The following is a 14,126-nucleotide window of genomic DNA, read 5'->3' on the forward strand; positions in this document are numbered from 1 at the left end:
TCCTCAAAATCGATTTTCTCAAAACCCCTTTGGTTTTTTTTCAAAGTCTTTTTAAGAATTTCTCAATCCCAATTCACAATTTTTCAAGTTATATTCTCAACTTCAAAGTTCAAATTCAGAGAAATCAACTTTCTCTAAGTCATTTTGAGTTTTATCAGAAATCAATTTTTCTCAAAACTTCAAGATTTCTTCATAAATCAAATTTCATTTTCTTCAGAAATATTCTCTCAACAAGGTTTGTGATTTTCAAAAGTGTTATCTTTTCCAAGGACTTAAGTATTTCAAAATTTGAAGCAAACATCATGTTTTCAAACCTGCATTTTCAGAAATTCATAGCACATGCCTGATTCTTTGTGCATTTAGAAATAAAACATCGATTTAGACAAGTTGAGCAAAGCAAAGCATATGGTTGATCCTTGGTTCAATTACCCCTGGTAAAGACGCCAGGAATGGTTGAACCTCGTACCGACAGGCGAGTCCCATTCTTCGGAATTATCCCTCATTTTAAAACAGAGGCGAGTTATTTTCAAAATCTTTTTCAAATGTCAGTTTGACTTGCAAAAGTAAAATTTTGCAATGATAACAGGTTTGGCGACTGAGATGGGACCTGTCTTCGCCTGATCAATCTAATGCTCTGCTTTGTTTAAATTATCAAAATCGTGTTCTATAAATGTCAGCTTTTATTTCATGATATCATGTGAACCTAGGATCCTAGATTCAAACCCAGCTGACATGGATTTCATATAGTCTTAGGCATGGTTTGGTAGGACTGATTGAAGAAGCATTATTCATGCTCACTTAGACTTAGGTCTAATACAATCCTCCTCAATCTAGGATCTGATTAAAAACAATATTTGCTTCTTAAAGTTTTTCAAAATTCTACTTCTTTATGTTTTAGAGCCTTCTGTTTTCTTGCATGTGATCATGTTTCTAAAACAACCCCACCTATCTTTACCCGGTCTTCACGTTGTTGGGCTTTCTTCCAGAACCATAGTTGGGAACAAAGCCCCACGTATTTGGGTTAAAACTCTCCTGCCATATACTAAGGGCCATAGTCCAAAGTATATCGATAGACGCTCAAGGATGTTGGAAAACACAAACTTATAACCGGAGAAATTGATTTTATGCCACATACATCAGGCTTCGGCTCGAGTATATAGGCATAGCATGATTGGACACAGATGATCTGAGCCTTAGAGTTAGGATTTGGGTCCTACAGCTATTTCAAAATTTGTGTATCTAGAGTCAGCTTTTAGGGAATGTTGTATGTGCATACTTGTCTATGCAGGATGTGATTGAATGTTAGATTCTTTTATTCTATTTTCTTATATTTTCCATAAGTTTTCTCAAAATACTAGGTGATTTTCAAGACCCCTATTTTCATCTGTTTTCATGCACTACCTAACATCCTCTTCTTGTTTTTCAAACCCTAGACGATTTTTCCAAAACCTCTATTTTCCTGCAGAATCTTCAAAAATCGTGTGATTTTTCTCAAGTCCTGTCCTTACGTCTTTCGTATTTTTCAGTCTATTCTGATGGCATCCAGTCAAATTGATTCAGTCTTTCCTGAGGGTCATATCTCCTATGAGGTGCAACAAGGTCTTCTTGATTATCGAACTCTGAACATCGGACCTTTCATTCCCCGATGGTACTATTCTTGGCTCAAGAACTTCTCTCGTATGTTCCCGGACCATATGAGTGACTGCAGATTGGAACTGGCATTAGCAGTAGGAGAACAAATCATCAACGGTAGTTTGATTCAAGCTTTAGCAGAGCAGTGGAATCCATGTACCTGTACCTTCTGGTTCCCGTGGGGAGAGATAACCCTTCTACTGGAAGAATTTTCAGACATCATGGGTCTATCTGAGCCAGCTGGTTAGCCTGATGATCTGATAAAGCAACAATTCTTGATTAATGTCAAGGGATTGGACCCTCGAGATGCTTTAGCATGTATGATTGGACGCAGGTCCTGGCCATTGATTGAGGCATATGAGAGTCAGCATGTCAACCTATTTAAGTTATACCAACAATACAGAGTTTTTGCAGAAACTGGTTCCTTATCCCGAGGAGTACGAGAAAGGATTAAAAATGCAATGATCTTATGCACAATAGGACTAGCCTTTTCCAGGACGGACAGAACTACGTTGATATCATAATAGTACAACTTTTGCGAAGATGGGGAACTCAGCAGACCAACCGTCTATCAATTGCCATGGTTGCACTCACCTTTATATACCGCGGATTGACCCGCTTCGTGCTTAAAGATTCTATCTTAGTAGAAGGGTTCATCTACGCACTACAGTCTTGCTTCATCTGACATGTATCAACTTGAGCCAGCTCGTTCAGATATAACAGCAAGAAGCTATTACCCGTTGTTCGGTACAGATTCGTGATCAAGAATCTCCATGAAGAAAAAATTGTGTGGGATTACTTCAACCGTCACGAGTCACTCCCTCAGTACACTTATGCATATGGCAAGCAATTCAAGTTACTTGGACCTTTCTTCTTAGTTTATTATCAGCCAGAGCAATGTGTCAGGCAGTTCTCGCAGAGACAGAAGCGTATTGAAGCTCATTTGTTGTCAGGCATTGTGCCAGAGTTTGATCTAAAGTTTGCTCAGTGGTTCGAAACATACCATTCTGCCAAATATAGTTGGGATATTTTTGTAACCCTCATTGTTTTTCCGGGTCCTCAAGTGTCTTCTGATTATAAAGAGTGGTGGCAAATTGTTTGTCTGCCCCCTCTTTCTCAAGCTTATTATTAATAAAAATTATTTTTTTTTTCAACATTTCTCACTCTTTCATGGTTTGATGACCTCGTTTAGGTAACAAGGCATATTTTAGTTGTCCATCTCTTTTTACAAAGAATATCAATACAATTTTCGTGATTCTAGAGATGACCCAATCCCTGAGAGCACTTGCAATCTTATATGGTTCAGACAAGGTCCGGCAAGAAAACTGCACCTGTCCAGCACATCAGTTATTCTTCAGCCTCCGAACAGGAAATGCCGTCCCCACGATCTCCCAAGAGTCAGAGTCAACAAATCAATGATGATATTGATCCCAAGATGTATGCTTTGTTTCAAAAAATGATGAAGAAAATGTTGACTGAGTAAACAAAGACCAGTTCAGGAAAAACTCAGAATAAGAAAAAGGCAAAGGGCCAAACAATGAAAAAGAATGTGAAGATCTCCAAAAGGCAGAGTTGTCACGAGGAAACTTCTGATGAAGCCGAATCAATAGGTGACACTGATGAGGAATATGAAATTCAACAGGCATTTAAAAAGTCGACTCAAGGGCAGGGGTCGGCTTATAAATCCAAGAATCAATCCATCAATAATTCTGACCAACCACAACTCAGGGATGTGGTTAAGATGGTTAAAGACCTGCAGGCCCGCGACAAGGGCAAGAAAGTCTTCATGAGTGAAGACTTTTATGATGGTTTGGATGGGGATGACAATCTGGACAATCTCCCCAGAAAGTTTATCAAATTTGATGGTTCTGGTGACCCGAAAGCACATCTCACCATATTCTTCGTTGGATGTGCAAAATTTAGGCGGGACAATCGAGCTCTTTTTCTTTGTTTTCCTCGCAGTCTAGAGGGAACGTCAACTAAGTGGTATTCAGAGCACGTGAATCCAATTGAATTGAAAGAATTTGATAAGATCCGACAAGAACACTTGTGATTCTACATGGTTCAGACGAGATCCGACAAGAAAGCCGCACCCATCCAACAAATCAGCTATTTGTTCGCATCTAAACAAGAAATGGCCTCTCCGCGATCTGTCGAAAACCAAAGGCAGCAGACCAATGATGACATTGATCCTTATATATACTCGTTGTTTCAGAGGATGATGAATAAGATGTTGACTGAGCATGCAGAGGCTAGTTCAGGCAAGATTCCCATCAAGAAGAAAGTTAAGGGTCACACAGTGAAGAAGCATCTGAAGATCTCAAAGAAATGGGTTCAGCATGAGAATACCTCTGACGAATTTGAATTAGAGAATGACTTTGATGAAGAGCGTGAGGCTCAACAGGCATTTCAAAGATCAACTCTAGAGCATAAGTTAGTGAACAAATCCAATGATCAATCAACAAATGACCTAGTTTAGGCACAACGGAAGGAGATGTCCAAGATGGTCAAGGATCTGCAAGCCCGTGACAAGGGCAAGAAGGTCTTCACGAGTGAGGATTTTTATGATGGTTTGGAAGGGGATGATAGTCTCGAGAATCTCCCCAGGAAATTTATCAAGTTTGATGGTTCTGGCGATCCTAAGGCCCACCTTGTCATGTTTTTCGCTGAATGTGCCAAGTTCAAGATAGACAATCGGGCTTTATTTCTTTGCTTTCCGCGTAGTTTGGAGTGTACCGCTGCCAAATGATATTCAGAACATATCAATCCCATCAAGTTGAAAGAATTTGACAAGGTGGTCAATTTATTCATTGAACGGTTTTTGTTTAATACTGAGGCACTCCTGACTCTGAATCATCTTTGCAATCTGAGGCAGAAGGACAATAAAAAAGTCAGGGACTTCATCCACAGGTGGAGGAGTACCTGTAATAAAATGAGGAATCCAATCTCAGAGGAGCATGCACTCTAGATCATTTTGAATAACTTCTCACAGCCTTTGAGAAGTTGTATATCTATATCTCCATCAATAACCTTCATTGAGTTGATAGAGCGAGCCAAATGGCTCGAATTAGGCATGGAAAGTGGGGTTTACAAAAGCATCACCCTCGCCAACAACAGTAATCAGCAGGAGTCAAAAAATAAGACTCATTTCACTTACTCCACCGACATGGGTGTGATCATCGCAAAATTTTTCCTCTCTTGTGGTTTCTCTCTCTTCCTTCTCCTTTTCCTTTCTGACCTCTATTTTCCTCATTTTTGAAGGGAGAAAAATAAAAGACAGAAAAGAAGAGAGAAGACAAAAGAAAGAAGAAGAGAGAGAGAGAGGATCTCTTTTGCGGGGTCTCACTTGACCTTGATTTGAAAATATTTAAAAAATTACTCGCCTCCGTTTTTAAAAATATCATGGGAAAATGGAGAGACGGGATTCGCTCGTCGGTACGAGGTTCGACCGTTCCTGACGCCTATACCAGGGGTAATCGAACCAAGGATCGAATTTATGCCTTTTGCTTTGCCTAAATATCATCTAAGAATTTATCCTAAATCTAAATGCACAAAGAGTCATGCTTGTGCAATGCAAGGATGTATGCTCTTTTTGAAAAGATATTTTGAAGATTTCCAAGTGTTTCTGAGATAGACTTAATAATAGAATGAAGAAATTATTTCAGAATGATTGAATCTAACTTAGAACTTGAGATAGATCAGAGAAATTCTAAGTCTTTGAAGTAATCGGAGTTGGAAGAATAAATCTTGATTTTGAGAAAGAATGATTTTAAGTTAGGATGAAAGGAAATGGAGTTTCAAAGTTAGAAAGGGACTTTTGAATTTTAAACTTGGATTTAGGAAAAGAAATGAATATTTGAAATGGATTTTGAATTTCAAATTTGAAATCAGAATAGACTTGAGAAATCCAAATGGTATAGGAAATAGAAATGGATACAGATGAGATCTGAAAATGGAACTTGGATTTGAAATCTAGAATTGGGAATAAAATTGGATTCCGGATCCTAAATAGAATTGGATCCAAGATCTGGAATCTAATGTTGGTTTGGGCTTTGAATCCTAAATAGATTTTGGATCTTAAAGATGGATTTAGGATCTGAAGTCTGAGATCTATTGTAGAATTGGATTCTGGATCCTAAAATGAAGTGGATCCGAAGTCTGAGATCCAAGATGAAATTGGATTCTGGATCCTAAGATGGATTTGGATCTGAAGTCTGAGATCCAAGATAGAGTTGAATTTTGGATCCTAAAATGGAGTGGATCTGAAGTCTGAGATCCAAGATGAAATTGGATTTTGGATCCTAAGATGGATTTGAATCTGAAGTCTGAGATCCAAGATAGAGTTGAATTCTGGATCCTAAAATAGAGTGGATCTGAAGTCTGAGATCCAAGATGAAATTGGATTATGGATCCTAAGATGGATTTGAATATGAAGTCTGAGATCCAAGATAGAGTTGAATTCTGGATCCTAAAAATGAAATTGGATCTGAAGTCTATGACCTAAAGTAGAATTTGGGTTCTGGATCCTAAAATGGATTTTGGGTTTTTGAAAGTCCAAATGGGACTTTTGAAGATGGGTCTGGGTTTTGAAAAACCCAGATTTGAATTTAAAATTTAGGAAGAGTTAAATTTTGAGATTCATAATCAATCTCAAGCTTTGATTTTGAATTTTGAAGATAAGAAAATGATCTCGAAATCAGAAGAATGAGAAATTTCAAAGTTAAATTGAACTTTGAAATTGAATTTGAGATATTGAATCAATTTTGAAAAATGAATTTGGAATTTAATTTGAGAATACAAATGAATTTCAAAGTCGAATTTGGACTTTGAATTTGAAGCTTGAATTTGGAAATGGAATTTTGAATATAAAGATTGAATTTTGAAATTCCAAAGTCAAATTGGACTTTGAAATTGAAATTTTAAATCTTTGAAATAAGATAGAAGAAAGAATTAAAATAGAGATTGAAGAAAGATATTTGAGATCACTTGGATTTTGAAAAGAATTTTGAGAATATGATGCAGTTCTATCCTAAATGATGAATGAATTTGAATAATTTTGAAATAGGACTTTGAAGAGCTATTCCATTCTTTAAATGAATTAAAAATGGGATTGAAGATATAATACATCTCTGACTATGGTCATTGAATGTATTATATAATAACCACATTTAAATTCAAGTGAAGAATAAAATACATTTTTGGTGCTTTTATAGAATTTAAAATGAAATTAACTCTCAATATACCCTGACTATGGCCATTGGTATATATATTGAATTAATTTTAGATTAAATTCTGATAAAAGAGGAGAATATTTAAAGAAAATATGATGATTTTTGAAAAAAATCCAGTGTGGATCCAGTGTTATTTTGTAAAAGATAAAAATACTAAGTTTTGTCCACATCCTGACTATGGCCATTGATGTAGATCATTAACTTATGATCAATTACCTCTTACAAAATGGTGCACGTGCCATTCGTGTTTCACCATTGTGAAATTTTTAGAAGGAAATGATATGAAAAGCAAGTAATTTATGATATTTACAATATTCATTCATTCTATTACAATCTTTAAACTGAGACTTCTAATCTACAACATTTTCATATTATCCCTATGAAAATAAGTTTAGCACAAAAGCAAGAACATATAGAGTAACAAAAAATATTATGTCACAAACTCATATACATATGGCTAAATATGATGCTTTGTATAACACTCCTAAGCAAAGTGTTTGTGCTAATGAAAGGGTACATGTGCAACTACCAAAGTAGAGATGCATGCACCTATGTCAAGAGGTAGCATATGTACTATATCGAATGGATACTGAAGGTACCAGATATATGCCAAATGGGAAATGCTCATATTGATGCCTAGTTGGGCTGGAAATTCATAGATGGCGTAACTGGATAAAAATGCAGTGGACTAACTTGTTATGAAGTTTAATAAGAATACAGAGCACTACATAACCTTTAGCAGCACAGTTGTGTATGCAAATTAACATGATGTTATAACTAATACCTACATACAGCTAATATGCTAACTAATCATGTACAATGTGGTGGAATATACATAACTCAACTGAGACTAATCTATACATTTACTGACTAACAGTTTAATCAGTACAGATTAACTGTCAACACATACCAATACACCATACACAGATTTGATCCCTTCACCAAATACTAACCCTACCCCATCATTACTGGTTCACCATGCTGACACATATTAACTGCACCTACAGACTATAAAAGTTTATCTAACACACTCAATATTCAATGTGAACTCCTCTGATACACGCACAGATTATCTGATTTTTTTTTTGTTTTTTTTTTAACAATTAAATTTTGCTTCCAAATTCAGAAACAACACTATAAAGTTTATATACTGAACTTCAGGGGAAAGGAAAATTCAAATATGAGGCTCATTATAAAATCTACTATGAAGGTTCAGATATGAGTTCCTTCTTCATGGCAATTTTCGGCTGCCCCACCGGAGAACAGTGACATCATTTATCAGTTGCATCTTCGGAGGACCTTTGAGCAAGTCATCCTTCACATTTGTTCAAAACTGGATATCAACTCATTCCCGAAACTTCAGCCGATTGAGGAACATCAGAGAATAAGATTCAAGAGTCCCCACATGCCAAGCTAACCGCAGGATCAACCCTTATATGTATACTATAAACAGAGAGTTCAAAAACTGAAGATTTACCAGAGATTGAGAGAAACACGCATGTATCTAAGTATTGGATATGAAATAGTGGTTGTGTGTATATGTACAGAAACAAAGGAATTCATGAACTTGCACCCAGTCTGATAAATGAAGCCAGACATAAAGAGAGGGGATCTGTAACGATATTTCTTGCTTATGTTAAAAAAAAAATGAAATTTCGATGTCCATGGAAGAAGGTGAAAGATCCCTAGCTGCAGGTTCTCATATACTGCTAACTGAAACGCACATCAAAATGGGTTAGTTGTTAACCCCTGGTAACATGGACAGACTGTTAATACATATTGATATACACTATACAGACTAACTATTCCACAAGAAACTAACATGTACTGTTAACACAGGTTTGCCATGCTAACATATATTAACCATTGACATACATCATGACTGTTGCAGACAATCTGATTTGATACTAACATTCAACATTCAGAGCTAACTTATTCGGTCATATGATCCGAGTATGCCCATAGATTATTCAATTATTCTATTTAGATTCTTTTCCGGACTCAGGGATGTATAGTAGAGATCAAATGCAGAAGAAAGTTCAGATAATATATATATATATATATATACATATATATATATACATATATATATATATATATATATATATATAAACAGAAAGAAAAAGAAAAAGAAGAAAAAAAAAGTAAAGATTTACTGCAAAACCTGGATGTCACTTGTTTCCAATGACCACTGCTGATGAATGCCAAATGTGCCCATTTTGCTAGAATGATTCTGCTTCTTGACTATGATGCAAAAGCAAAAGCTCTCAGGCATGTGGACATGCAGTTAGCCTTTGATAGGTTTATCAAAATCCACGAACTCTGATATGCACGGGTGAAAGGATGCTGCATCAAATATCAACGATTAGCATGTTAAATAGCTCATTATAAATATATGACCTCAACTCCTACTAGAACTCGAATAGCTGATATCTCTGTTAGGTGGTGATGCCATGTGAAAATTGAGCAATGTAGTGACAGTAGATATCAGGTTATCCTTAGTCAACACCATAAAATTCCCTTTGTAACAGAAATTTCGGACCTTATTGCAATCCCCATGTCCTCCTTCTTTAGTGTAGGTAACTCACCAGCCATTGCAATTGCGTCAATTCGGTGGCGAATTAACCGTCATGCACTTGGGTGAAAACTCTATTCTGGTTAAAGATGTCATATGTTGCAGAGCCAGTATTTTCTGAGTAGCAGGGAATTCTTCAAGTTCCGAAGCAATGTAGAATCAAATAGATGATCAAAAAGTCTTAATTCGGTGGCATAGAGATCCTGCAGTGAATTCGCTATCACCAGAGACAACTATCCCACCCGCACACATAATATAACACAGAATGGGAGTTAGTTTATAAATGTAGCAGAACACATGCATGATGGTTATTGAGCTTGGGCCGAAATGTCATATCTGCGAGGCTTCGCAATCCAAAAAAAAAAATGATGCTACCATTCTACACAACCCATTGATCTCTTTTGATCAACGATACAGGGGTCATTCTCCGATTTTGAACTTCAGCAAAGTAAACACAGATATACACCAAATTAATTTCCAAATTGGACCCTTAGTGAATCTGTTTTGGTGAATTGATTGCAGTGAAAGAACTTGACAAATGAAGACATATGGCCAGGACGTATCCATATACACAGAGGGCACGCAAAGAGGTATTCACTCATTACCCAGGTGGACAGTAGAGTCATATATTACAGTAAGCATCAAAAGAGGAAAATCTAAATATAATAGTTCAATAAGAGGAGTATTATACATCAACTCAGACGACATAAAAGTGTATCAATATATTAAAGAAATGCAAGGAAACAAATAAGCAGAAAAATTGACGATACTATGGTAAACATGAGAGCGCTAACTAAATTAGCAAAATATCTAAACCAAGAATAAGAGGCAACATGATATATTTAATTAACAAGCTGGAAAAAGAACTACAAGAGGAATGGTACATAATGAAACAGAGGGTAAATTTTGATACATCTCAGCTTTTGGTAAGCAGAGATACTGTTGCAGAAGTAAAATCAAATCAGACTTACCCATGATATGCAGGATTTTTTTTATTTATTTTTTATTTTTTAATAACAGCATCAAAAGCTGCGGCTCTTAGCTTTGGATGAGGCTTCAAGATAATTTTATAGATCAATGGGGAATGAATAAAATCTAGTGCTGCCTTTGGACTTTTTACTTTAACAAACATCAACGAAGAATTAGGTGAGTAATAGAAACTCTGCTACTCTGAAGAATTGTTAAAAGGAAATCCTATTAGGCCTTCTGTGATGGCTTTACCAGCCGACTAAGGGTTAATGAGGGATTGTAGGCTGCAAGGTGGGAGTGAGAAAATTTCAGATGAATAGGGATAGCTGCTAATAGACGATATATGTGATGTGAGCGAAAACATAGTTCATAAAAAAAACAATGAAAAATAGAAAGAAGAAAAGAGTGAGGACAAAAAATGCAGGGAATCAGAGCATTCCCATAGATTGGATGAGGAAAACAGCAGATGCAGTGTACAGTGATGCTCAGATGCCATTAAATGAACTAACAAAAAGAAACGAGAGGTAATTAGACACTATTGAGGCAAACCGAGAAGAAAACACAAAAAGAAAAAAAAAGGAAAACATGAAATAAATGACCAGACCAAAATCCAAAAAAAAAAATGTATAAGGTAAAATATGATGTTGGAATACCAGCATTCCATGACTTTTGCACAAGGTGGATTGGGTTTGCTATATGCAGTCCAATGTCACTTATGGTGCATTGATGGAGGCAAAAATGAAATAGCAAGAAAGAAATTATAGGGAAATTCAGAGAGAATGAAAAGAGATAGACTCACTGTAATCTTATTGCAATCGACCTCCTTCAGCCGGCGTGGCTAGGCTCTGATTAAAAAAAAAGGATGGCAATGAAGGAATGGGAAGGATAAGGGAGACAAACAAAAGAGGAATCGGGGAAGAAGAGGCTCTGGGGTGAAGAGCGATGGAAAGAGGAAGAAGATGTGAATGGGGAGGTGAAATGCGATCCCTTTAGTGTTTTCCCTTAACCGATTTTAAAGAGGAGGAAGAAGGATCCCGAATGGAGGTGGAGCGGTTAGGGATCGAGGGTGGAAAATGGAGGGGCGATGATCGGAGGGCGATGGAGAGGAGGTTGCACATGGGGGGGGGGGGGGTGGCCATGGAGGATTCAGGCGAGAGAGAGATAAGGCCAGACAGAGAGAGAGAGAGAGAGAGAGTTCGAAAACCCTAACTCGACCCTATGAGGTTTGTAAGGGGTTTTTCCCTAAATTTTCCAAAAAGAGGTTTTCTAAAGAAGACTTTTCCAAAACGGGTTTCTTTTAGAAACTATTTTTTGTAATTTTCTTTTATTATTTTGATTTTTTGTTCTTTTTTTTGGGCATTTTCTAATTTTTTTGTTATTTTGGAAATAAAACCCTAAAATACGAGAGAAAAGACTATTTTTTGTATTTTTTGAGAAATATTTACAAAAAAAGAGGTTTTTTGAAAATTCGGGTTTGATTTTTTAGAATTTTCTTCAGAAAGTGGGTTCGGATCCAAATTTTGAGAAAATGTTCAAGTTTTGAAACTCGAATTGAGAAATACAACGTGATGGATCCACACGGATGTCAGATGGACTGTCCGAGCTATTTAAAAACTATTTTTGGTATTTTATGTAATTTTAATTTAAAAGTTGGACAACGAGACTCAGATTTGGATCTTGACAAAAGATCTGAATCTGAAATCAAGTCAGATATAAAATGAATTTAATTTCAGTAAAACTTGAGAAATAGACTGGAATTTAGATTTAAAAGCGACTCAATCGCTCAGAAAATGATATCAGGGGCAAAAATAGGATATTTAAAAGATTTTGAAAAATTTGGGGTGTTCACAGATGCCCCTCTTTGCTACTAAGCCGGTTGAAAGCTGAGCTTTGTGGCAAAGATAACACTCCAAATTTTGAAAATGCCCCAGTCAGCAGATCTGAACTGAGTGTGAAAGAATTTATTTGAAAGACATGGCTTCCCAGGCTTAATACCTTATCCTGAATGGCTTGGGGGAGACAAAATCCTCGAAAATGATATGAATGAATTATAGAGATGAGGAAATCGTGATGAGACTTTGGGCAAAGATCCCAATATGATGAAAGATAAGAATTTAGATCAAGTCTCGTGGGCGAGACAAGATCAACTTTTGGAACGAGTCAGGTTTAGCCCTTAACCTGGATGGGACGAAGATATCTCAAGATAATCTGAATGAGGAAAGGAATATAAGCGGACCTTGATGGGACATTTTTGAGAAAATGCCTCGTGAGATGAAGCTCAAATAGGATCCTGTCCTGGATGGATATACAAAGCATGAATTCCTCGATGAGAAGAACCATGATGGGACTGGAAGAAAACACCTCGTTGAAATGAGGAACCTCGTCGAAACGAGACTCAGGTTTTAAACCAAAACCTGAAAAGGAAGATACCTCAAGGCACGAGGTTCAGGCTTAACCCTTATCCTGAAGGAGACGACCAAATGGAATCCCCGAACGAAGAAACCATGATGAGACCTTCAGAGTTTGGACGACCAAATCCGAAAGGGGTTTGCGAAAGGAGGACAACAGAGTTCCCTAAAGCTTGAAAAAGGAATAATTTTGGGCGTCTCATTGTTGAGACTGAAATAGCTTTTTGAAATCGATGACCTCTCGCAGAAGATACAGGTTTTGACCCTTAACCTGAGTGTGAACAACCATACGGATTTCTCGAAACCATGATGGGACAGGAGAGATACTTTAACTGAATGGGGTAACTCTTCTGGAAGATATAAACAATGCTAGGTTGCACCAAAATGGATATTGAATATTTATTTCATTCTTAGAATATCTAGAAAATTTTGCCAATAAGATAAATTTATAGTTGACTTCAACATTTGAAAAATGTGTGCAAAGATATTCCCTCTTTTACCTAGAGTATTTCCTCCAACAAGGTTAACTCCTCAGTTTTAAGAGTCAAATTCAAAATTTTAGTGCTGATGATTTTCTTCAAGGAAGCTATTTATTTCCTTGATATGAGAAGATAAGAAATATTCTCAATTTCATAAAAGCAAGTAGTAAAAAGACATTGATAAAAGAATTTTGCATGAGAAAAAATGACTTCTGGCAATTTAGGCAGTTTTGATATCTGAGTGTTTTCTCATGATAATCTTTTTTTGCACTCTTTTTGAGTCATTTGAACTTTTTTGGGCTTTTTACATCATCCTTCATTTTGGAGATGTCCTGACTTTTCTCTCTTTTTCAGGGAAGGGTACGTCACAAACTTCTTCATCTTGGAGATGTTTCGATCCTTCTTTTATCTCAAGGATTCTATTGATGATATTGGCTCAAAAGGTCTGTTGATGATAGCAGAAATCAAATATCATTTAGGGTTTGTTGGTAGGTGTATCATACTCGCCTTCATCTCGACGGTGATCTGAACTTTCCCTAGAAGGATCCTTCACAAACTCCTTCATCTCGATAGATGATCCAAATCTTCTTTGGCCCCGGGGGTTTGCTCGCATATTCGCCTTCATCTTGACGACAATTGAGAGATCCCTTTTGCAGATATTTGATTACAGCTTTAGAAATGAGAAGATATGGATTAAGTGGATTCTTTTTGTAGCTCAGGATATTTCCACTGTCTGATTGCCAGAAAATCATCTTTAAACATGCGTCAAAGCTATGATCAATATCAATTCATTTCTGGCTTTTCAATGTCATCGAATATTTCTTTCGCCAAT

This window comes from Nuphar pumila, chromosome 11, assembly GCF_984573655.1.
Source record: "Nuphar pumila chromosome 11, dmNupPumi1.hap1.1, whole genome shotgun sequence".
NCBI lineage: Eukaryota > Viridiplantae > Streptophyta > Magnoliopsida > Nymphaeales > Nymphaeaceae > Nuphar > Nuphar pumila.